Below are 9,159 nucleotides of genomic sequence, written 5' to 3' on the forward strand. Positions count from 1 at the left end.
CACGCAATTTTATAACGAAAAAATTTCGAAGAAATAAACAAAGGTAAGTTTCCCAAAAATAAAAAATAAAAAGAGGAAGTTTACCTTTGAACTTTCTTAATGTCTCTTTTCTGAGGCGTCGGTGGGGGCGCCATTCGTTTGGTAGTGGCTTTTTCGGCACGGGATTCGTTATCGTCCGTGACCTTTTTAGTTGTTTTTAAGTCCACAGTTTTCCACCCCTCTTCTCGTGTGTCCTTCTCTTCTTTTCTTCTGTAGCTACCTGCCTGGTTAATTTCAGCATCGAGGTCCATTAGTTTTTGAACCATTTTCTTCGTCTCGATGCTGGTTGTTTCAAGAGCGGTGATGCTTTGACTCTCTTCATCAACGAGGACTCGGATTTCTTTCACGAACTACGCTAAAAAACCTTCTGCGAACAGTTGGTTTCGCAGAAGGTTTTTTTAGCGTTGCTAACTTTTGCAACGGTGATCGCTTCAGGTGTAGTATTAGAAGTTTGAGGAGTTTGTTGAACACATCTTTGTTGTGGAGGATGCGAAGCACCACATTTTTCACAGAGAAAAGATTTCCCTGCAAAGTAGAGTGCGATTTTGACCCCTTCAATCTCAATGTGGTGTGGTATTTTATTGAGTTTTACCGATGGTCGAATTCGCAAGAGTCGTCTCCCGTCTTTCAGGATAGGGTTAAATCGGTAGCTGGTGTGTGTGATGGAGTACACTTCAGCTGCGAAGGGTTTAATTTGTTTTAGTATTTCATCATCTTCTACTAGAGGGTTACACTTGATGGTAATAAGAAAGCCGATTTCGCTTCGGACTTTCGATGTGACTTTTCGGTTGCAGCCGGAGATGGTAAGTTCCGAGTCTGCAAGCAACTGGGCATCGGTTTTGGTTCGGAGTTCAGCGATCCAGTTACCTCGGTTGGCGTAGGTGAGGCTGATCAGCTTATTCGGTCCGACAACTTTCGCAATTTTCTGTTCGAGTTCTTTCGCTCGCGTTTCTTGATAACTTCGGTTGAAGTGTTCCTTCGGGTCCATGTGGATGTTCAGGTCAATGATTTGTTCCTGTCTTTCAGTCTTGCTTCCGACGGTTTTAGCGTAGGATACCATGTTGCAGGAGAAGAAATTCAAAAAAGAAAAAAAAAATTTAAAAAAATGTAAAAAAGTTCAAGGCAAATAAACGATAATAGACTTGGTGTTGCACTTCAACTATAAAAAATTCCTAGGTCAGAGATGCTAATCTATACAAACTAGGTAAAGCAATATTGCCGTATTCATACAAACTAGGTAATGGTATATAGTATGATAGATGGCGATATTAATCCTCTTTCTGACCTTCTAAGACCAGAGAGTTGTTTTTTTATTTGACAAGTTGAAAAGTTTTACACTTGAAATGATTCAATATAAATCCTTTAAAATGGGAGCTCTTTCCTAGGTTTCTGAAATGCAAAGTATTTGTACTATCATTAAAAAGGGAATTAATCTTGCCTAAGGATTTTTAAAAGACCTTTGGGCCTGAAAGTGATAAGCACACAAATCTTGCCGTTGTTGCAAGCTAACGGCAAAAACTCTAAAATTTAGTTTTAAGGATCTTATATTATTCCAGGTTTTTTTTATTTCAAAAGATATATTTGACGAATTGCGATATTTTAAACCCAATCCAACCCAATCAAACCCAGTCATAAAGTATTTTATTGGGTTTTTTTTTAAACCCAATAAAATACTTTATGACTTTTATTACTTTCAGAATAGAGAAATAATAAAATTGCTTATAATATTTTTAATATTACACAGCCTATAGCTCACAGTAAGTTGTAAGAAATTTCTGTTAAGTAACATCAAATAATTAGTAAAAATTAATTAAAAAACCGTCTCGAGGAAAACTCTTTTTTTATATATGAGATTGGTTTAAGAAAACTGACAGTGGAGGATTAAAAAAACTTCCTATGAGTTTTGAAGCTGTCGCCAAAGAAATCCTTCAATGGAATTTAAAGATAAATTTAAGTGTTCATAAGCAAAAGATGTTTTTATTTTTTTATGATGACAAAAAAAATGTCATTAAAATATGGTTTTTTTACTCGCTTTTTGTAAAACCTTTACGCAGCCATATTTTTAAATGCTCACCTTTTTATAAATACGTCGCTCTGAAAATGAAAAACTATTAATATTATGTTTTCAACAAATGGTGTGAACTTATTAATAGTATATTGATTAATAAAGATTAATTACCAAGAAACCTTTTAAACAATCTATAAACTAACCGATATTTGGTTTCGATAAAAAGTTTCACTATGGTTCGAAACATTTCGATTTAAAATCAATAAGATGTCGTTTGGGTTTCGATATTAGAGATATCATTGCTGTATTTTATCGTTATTAATTTAAAACGATATATTATTTTTTTTCACTTTAAAAGTACATGACGATATTTGTCGAGACATTTCAATATTTTACAACATTTTGCGTTAGATATAACTAAGTGTTAAGATAAATCATTATTTTTACTTATTTTGCAAAGTATTTTCTTATTCTATTGATTAAAATATTGATAAAAATTAATTATCCCCCATTTTTCAATGCCATTTTAAAGATTAAATTGTTAAAACCGGTTTTGCTGATCAGTTGGACAATTCAACTGTTTGTTTACTTTTTAAAATAGAAACAAATATTATTCATTTTTAAAAAAATGTTGTTTTTTTTTAAATAGTTTTAACAACTGTGGTTAGTTCAATTAAAATTAAGGTAAGACCATTTTTTTAATTTACAATAAATACTTGTTATGTAGTTAAAATATTGTCTATTTAAATATCACCGCTAATTTTATTAAAAACGTTTTTTAAAAATTTCTGGAAAAAAAGAAAATTTTTGGATCCTCTCAGAGTTACATAAAGAAGCTCTTGAAAAACTTTTCTTTTTTTTTTTTGAAGAAACATATTAAAATTTTTTTTAAAATCAAAATTTAAGTTAAACAACATTTTTAAGGAGGCCAAGGCCAAGGACCAAAATTTCGAATCACTCTGAGGAAGAAGTTAGCACTACACCTGATGGAGAACGAGTTATTAATGAAAAATGCAAGTATTGTTCTGCAATTTGCAAGTTAACAGACAGCAACACATCGGGCATGAAATTACATTTGACCAGAAAGCATCCTGTTCAGAGAGCCCTGGAGAAAGAGCACCATAAAAGAAAGAGCTGATGTTGCTTTTGATGAGTTAGAACAGGTACAGTAATGTTTTGAAATGTTTTTACTTTTTTAATATTAACTATTAACTTTTGTTTGCGTTAGTATCATTATTGCTATTATAGACTTTAAATACCAAGATTTAACGATATATAACAATAAGTTTGAGAGAGCAGCAAATATCTTGCAACGGAACAAATTGTGTTGACTCTAAAGTTAATGACTCCGCTAAAACAGGAGTGAGACTCATTTAGAACTACAACTCATTGCTGACAAAAAATCATGAACACAAACATAACTTATTTAAAGTTATTCGGGAGCATCGCCAAAACTTTTCAAATTCAAAGAACTTTGCTGTCAAAATATTCCAAGGCCGAATGAGTTCATAATTTTACACACTTTAACAAATACGTAACAAAACATCTACTAATGATAGAACTTTCTATTGCACTAATTTTATAATGTTATAATGTTATAATATTATTGTACTAATGTTATAATGTTATAATGTTATTGTACTAATGTTATAATGTTATAATGTTATAATGTTATAATATTATTGTACTAATGTTATAATTTTATAATGTTATAATGTTATTGTACTAATGTTATAATGTTATAATGTTATAATATTATTGTACTAATGTTATAATTTTATAATGTTATAATGTTATTGTACTAATGTTATAATGTTATTAGTACGATCGTACAGCTACTTATGTCCACTTATGCTCTTATTAGCCATATGCGGGTTAGGTTAGTTCAATCTATTGATTTTTCCATATGCAATAAAATTAGAAAAATTGAATGGTATTTTCGAATCCTAAACATGTCTTCAAAATTCTTCTACATCCAATCAAATTTTTTTTTAAGCTAATGGATAAAAATAGGAGATTCCTGAAGGCAATTAAAAAAAAAAAATTGTTTAGAGCATTTAAATGTACATTACTTAAACATAATTTATACATTAGAGTCCGTCAAAGAAAAAAAAGAAACGAAAATCATGCTTGAACATGCCATGCTTTTTTTTATTGTAAATTTAGGCGTTAGAATGATCCCTGGAATCTTTTAGATTCTTAACTAAGCCTTGTACTTTTGGCTTATAAGTCGCTTTTTTATATAAAATATTACTCCGTGATGTTTAAGGCCTTAAAAAATAAGCCCATAATTACCACGGAATAGTTTTGGTGCAAGTAAGACAAATGGAAAATCTTAGACGCAAAGATATACTGTAAAACCTCCGCTTTGGTCTCAAAGCGGAGATTTTACAGTATCTGATCGCTTCTCGGCCTAATGGCTAAGACCAAGTGTAGTATCTGTTCTTGATTTTTTGGGTCGAGCTAGCTTTTTTTAAGTGTTTTTCTTTTAATTATGGATGTCGAAGACGGAGTGAACACCTCGTGTACGATTACCAACACTGCTGAAGAACTTTTAAACCGTATGATGGACTGCGCGAAACACCCGGATAACTTCGAAGATTTGCCGATGCAATACAGCGAAGAAAGCGAAACTGACAATTCTGATGAAGACGAGAAGACGAAGAAGAGTACGACGAACGGGAAGTCAAAGAACCCAACGAGCTACGCACAAGCCGCCTACGCTCCGAACCAGCACGTGGAATACAAAGTTCCACTAAAAAACACGCTTATAAGCCCGCTGCAAATACGAGCGAGTTTAACAGATGTTCTTATAGCAATCGAGGAACGGGATTTAGACAAGGATCTTGATGGAGTGCAGTTGATCAGGGGAAACAGCACCCTTGAGGTCGTAATGAAGACAGAGAGTGCTAAAAACAAACTTATTGAAGAAGGACTTAATATTAAGGGACTCCACCATCGCTTTCAAAACTCGAAACCTAACAGGATGCCGAGTAGGAGAACAACAGTGTCAATCATCGGGCTTCCCCTAGAAGCAAAGAACTACCAGGTCGGAAAAACCCTGGAGGATATGGGTTTTGGCAGACATCTATACACACGACCTGTCATGAAAAAAACACCAACGAAGGGGACGCCCTACTACTCTGGCATCCTTGTGGCAGTCATGGAGGACTTGAGGCCGATGCCCCACTATATTTCTGTGAAGGGGTATAGGGTGAGGGCAATCCACACCGGGCAAGGCGACGGCAGGTCAAACATGACTGCGGTGGAGAACCAACCAACCCCTGTTCTCTCGGCCGAGAAGGAACACAAAACTGCAGCAAGAGTGCTAGCTGAGGAAGTCATCGAACAGGAGCTCGTTAAAATCGTAGAAGAAACGAAAGAAGAAATGACGAAAGGAGCAGTGCAGGAAACAGAAGATATACGAACAACTGAGGAGAAAGCGCCAGTCAAGAGCGACGAGAGAAAGAAAGACGAACAAACACAGGAAGTGATTGAAATCGAGATGGCGGAGGAGAAAGAAAAAGCGAAAAACAAACGAAAGAAAGCACGGAGGAAAAAGAGCCAAGAAGAAACTATCAGAGCTGTGAAAGAACAATACAAAGAAGAACGATTTAAAGAAAACCCACCTGGAGTTGAGTAAGTATTTTACAAAGTCCTTTTTTTCCTTTTTACTTTAAACTTTTTATTAGCATTTACGAACCATGTTGAGTCACCATCTTTTAAAAAGGAATACGAAAACATGCGCCTTTTGACGTAATAAATTCTATTTTGATTCTAAGGTATGATCACTAGGCTATAAAAAGTTTTTGATTAATTTGGTGTGGTTTTCCTCATGGCTGCAAAAATTCTCACGCTAAACGTAAACGGTCTAAATGACGCAACCAAAAGGCACAACATAATGAAATTCTGCGTTAGCGAAAACTGCGATGCTTTTCTCATACAAGAAACTCACGGTTGTGAAGAAAACACAAAAAAATGGGCATTAGAATGGCAAAATATGACGCGAGGAAAATCCTTATGGAATAATTTTACCCATAAGGAGCGCGGAGTCGCGATTCTGTTCAAAAAAGATATAGAAATAAACGAAGTGACAAACGATAAATGCGGGAGAATTCTTGCCGCTAACCTTAACTTTAATAAAACAATCTTTCGCATAATAAATATCTACGGACCTAACAACCCGCAGAAAAAAGAAAACTTTTTTAAATCCATAGAACAACATACGCGTAAGTGCGATACCTTAATTTTGTCTGGAGACTTCAACATGGTCGAAAACCCTGCCCTGGACCGACAAGGTGGTGACCTTTTTAATAAAAACAACACCCTAGGTCAAAATCAACTAAAAAACTTTACTGAAAAATATGAATTAGTAGACATTTATCGCAAATTAAATCCCTTAAAACAAGAATTTACCTTCGTAAAGCCTGATAAAAGTTTTAAGAGCAGAATAGACAGGATTTATGTCTCTGGAAACACTGCGGAGGAGTGCGATTGCGGCATGCTTGAAAACGGCTTAAGCGACCACAGCGCGTTTTACTGCAAACTTAAAATTCCAAACAAAAACGCAAAAGGAAAAGGTTATTGGCATTTAAACACCACAATTCTAAAAGATTCTAAATTTAAGCAAAATATCTCTCAAGACTTTTTAGAAAGCAAAAAAAACAAACATTTATACGAAACTAAAAACCAATGGTGGGATTTGATAAAAAAACAATATAAAAGAAAGAGCGATAGAGCGCGCTAAGGAAATAAAAGCCGAAAAGCGTAATTTAATTGAAACTCTAGAACGCGAAATTGAAAATGAAAAAATTAAGCCGAACAAAAACAGCGCAAAAATTAAGTCACTTAAAAAAGAAGCGTTTGAGTTAAAATATGACGGAGGAGTTTTTGTAAGAACGAAACACCAGATAGTGGAAGAGGGCGAAATTCCATCGAAAGCTCTCTTCCACATGGAAAAAAACAACCAAACCAAAAAAACAGTTCACGAAATAACAAGCGGGGACAGCGTTTTTAGCGATACTTCCAACATCCTTAAAACAATAAGAAGCTATTATAAAAACCTTTATAAAAACAAAAAACACTGCAAAGAACAACAGAATTTTTTTCTAAATAAAATTACAAAAACTCTTACTGACAACGAAAACGCTTTTTTAAATATAAAATTCAGCAGCGAAGAACTGCGCAACGCGGCGAACTCCCTCGCTAAAGGAAAAACACCAGGGATAGACGGTATCCCAGTTGAATTTTATCAAGAATACTGGGATGTTTACGGGGAGGAAATTAAAAACCTCGCCAACGAAAACCTCTTCGACAGCAAAAACCAGCTGTCATGGTCCCAGAGAACTGCCCTAATCAGTCTCCTCCCAAAGGACGGAGACCCAACAATGATACAAAACTGGCGACCGATATCTCTGCTGTGCGCCGATTATAAAATACTTACGAAAGCGCTCGCGCTAAGACTTGCGAAGATCCTCCACAAAATACTGGAACCGTCACAGACGTGTTCCGTCCCGGGGAGACAAATCTTCTCTAATCTATTTTTAACCAGAGAAACAATAGAATACACAAACAACAAAAACGTCGAAGGCCTTATCTTGACAGTAGACCAAGAGAAGGTGTTCGACAAAATAGATCGAAAGTTTCTTATAAAAGCGCTTGAAAGGTTTAACCTTGGTAAAAGCTTTGTAACAGCTATAAAACAAACTTTGAAAAACAACCAGTCACTAATCATTAACAACGGCTACATGGGTAAACCTTTCAACATAAAACGAGGTGTAAGGCAAGGAGACCCGATCTCCCTCATGCTTTACTGCATCGCAGTAGAATCCCTGTCACTTGAAATAAAACAAAACAAAAACATAGACGGAATCCCCATGCCTGGCACCAAAAACAAACTTAAGGTCATGCAATATGCAGACGACACTACAATATTCGTCAGGAATCCTGACTCAATTAATGAACTTTTTAAGGTATTAAAAAATTTTGAACAAGCCACGGGCTCCAATGTCAACAAAACAAAAACCAAAGGACTTGCGCTCGGCGGCTTTGATTACACCACCTATGAAAACACATTAAAAGAAAATAATCAAAACAACTACAATATAAACTGGTGCAATCAAAGCGGGATAAAAATACTAGGTACAAATTTCTTCACCGATCTAAATGTAACCGCTGCTGCAAATTGGCAAAAAGCCGTCGAAAAACTCAAAGCCAAACTAAAATCATTCAAATATAGAAACGTCTCGCTTAGGTGCAAGGCAATATACATAAACACGCTCGCCTTGTCAAAGGTATGGTTTATAGCCAACCTCTTCCCCCCAAGCAAAACAACGGAAAAAGAAATCAAAAAACAAATATCCGTTTACCTCTGGCAAAGCGACTACGCAGAACCAGTGAAACGAAAAATCTTAAACCTGCCCGCGTCGAAAGGAGGGCTGGGTATCCTCGATGTGGCTCAACAGTGCCTGGCACTCAGGACAAAACACCTCCTGCAAATACAAGAAATAGAGCCCCCACACGAGAGTATCTTTTTCCAAAAGTACCTTTTGGCTATGTCCTTATCCAGCTTAGCGAATAGCAAACACCCGCAATGGCGCTTTTTCACAAAAAACCACTTTCCGAAAACCTTAAGCAGTCCGCCTTTTTACTACAGAGACGTGATAGAAAGTCTAAAAAACAACCTCCCCATTTTCGAACTCAAACCTAAAAGCACAAAAAATATCTACCTAAACCTTACGAACGCGCAAACCAACCGCGATATTGAAAATACAGAACGAAAATGGAACGCGACCTTTCAGAAAGTACTGCCGTGGAAGCGAATATGGGAACGCAGCTTCAACTCCCACGCGCAAGGACCGAGCCAAAACACGTCGTGGAGACTGCTCCATGACAGTCTCCCGACCCTAGAAAAAGTTAAAAGTTGGAAAAAGAACCGCGGACGGGGTTCCACGTTATGTAAAACATGCAACCTCTCCGAAAATACCTTGCACCCTTTCTTGTTTTGCAAAAAAGCGAGAACAGTTTGGACGGCTTTTAGAAAATTCTACGAGGCGCTCCTACCCAAAAAAAAATTCAACATAGTCCACTCCATTTTTTATATAAACATTGAA

The 9,159-nt window shown here is 35.9% G+C and overlaps 1 pseudogene; it reads left to right on the forward strand.

Annotated features, from left to right (window-relative positions):
- The first annotated feature begins 4,447 nt into the window (after nt 1-4,447).
- Nucleotides 4,448-4,570, forward strand: LOC149883712 (U2 spliceosomal RNA; annotated as a pseudogene).
- Nucleotides 4,571-9,159: the final 4,589 nt, after the last annotated feature.

Source organism: Hydra viridissima, unplaced genomic scaffold (assembly GCF_058129835.1).
Source record: "Hydra viridissima isolate aposymbiotic clone 2 unplaced genomic scaffold, HvirCarnegie_v1 scaffold_9, whole genome shotgun sequence".
Taxonomy (NCBI): Eukaryota; Metazoa; Cnidaria; class Hydrozoa; order Anthoathecata; family Hydridae; genus Hydra; species Hydra viridissima.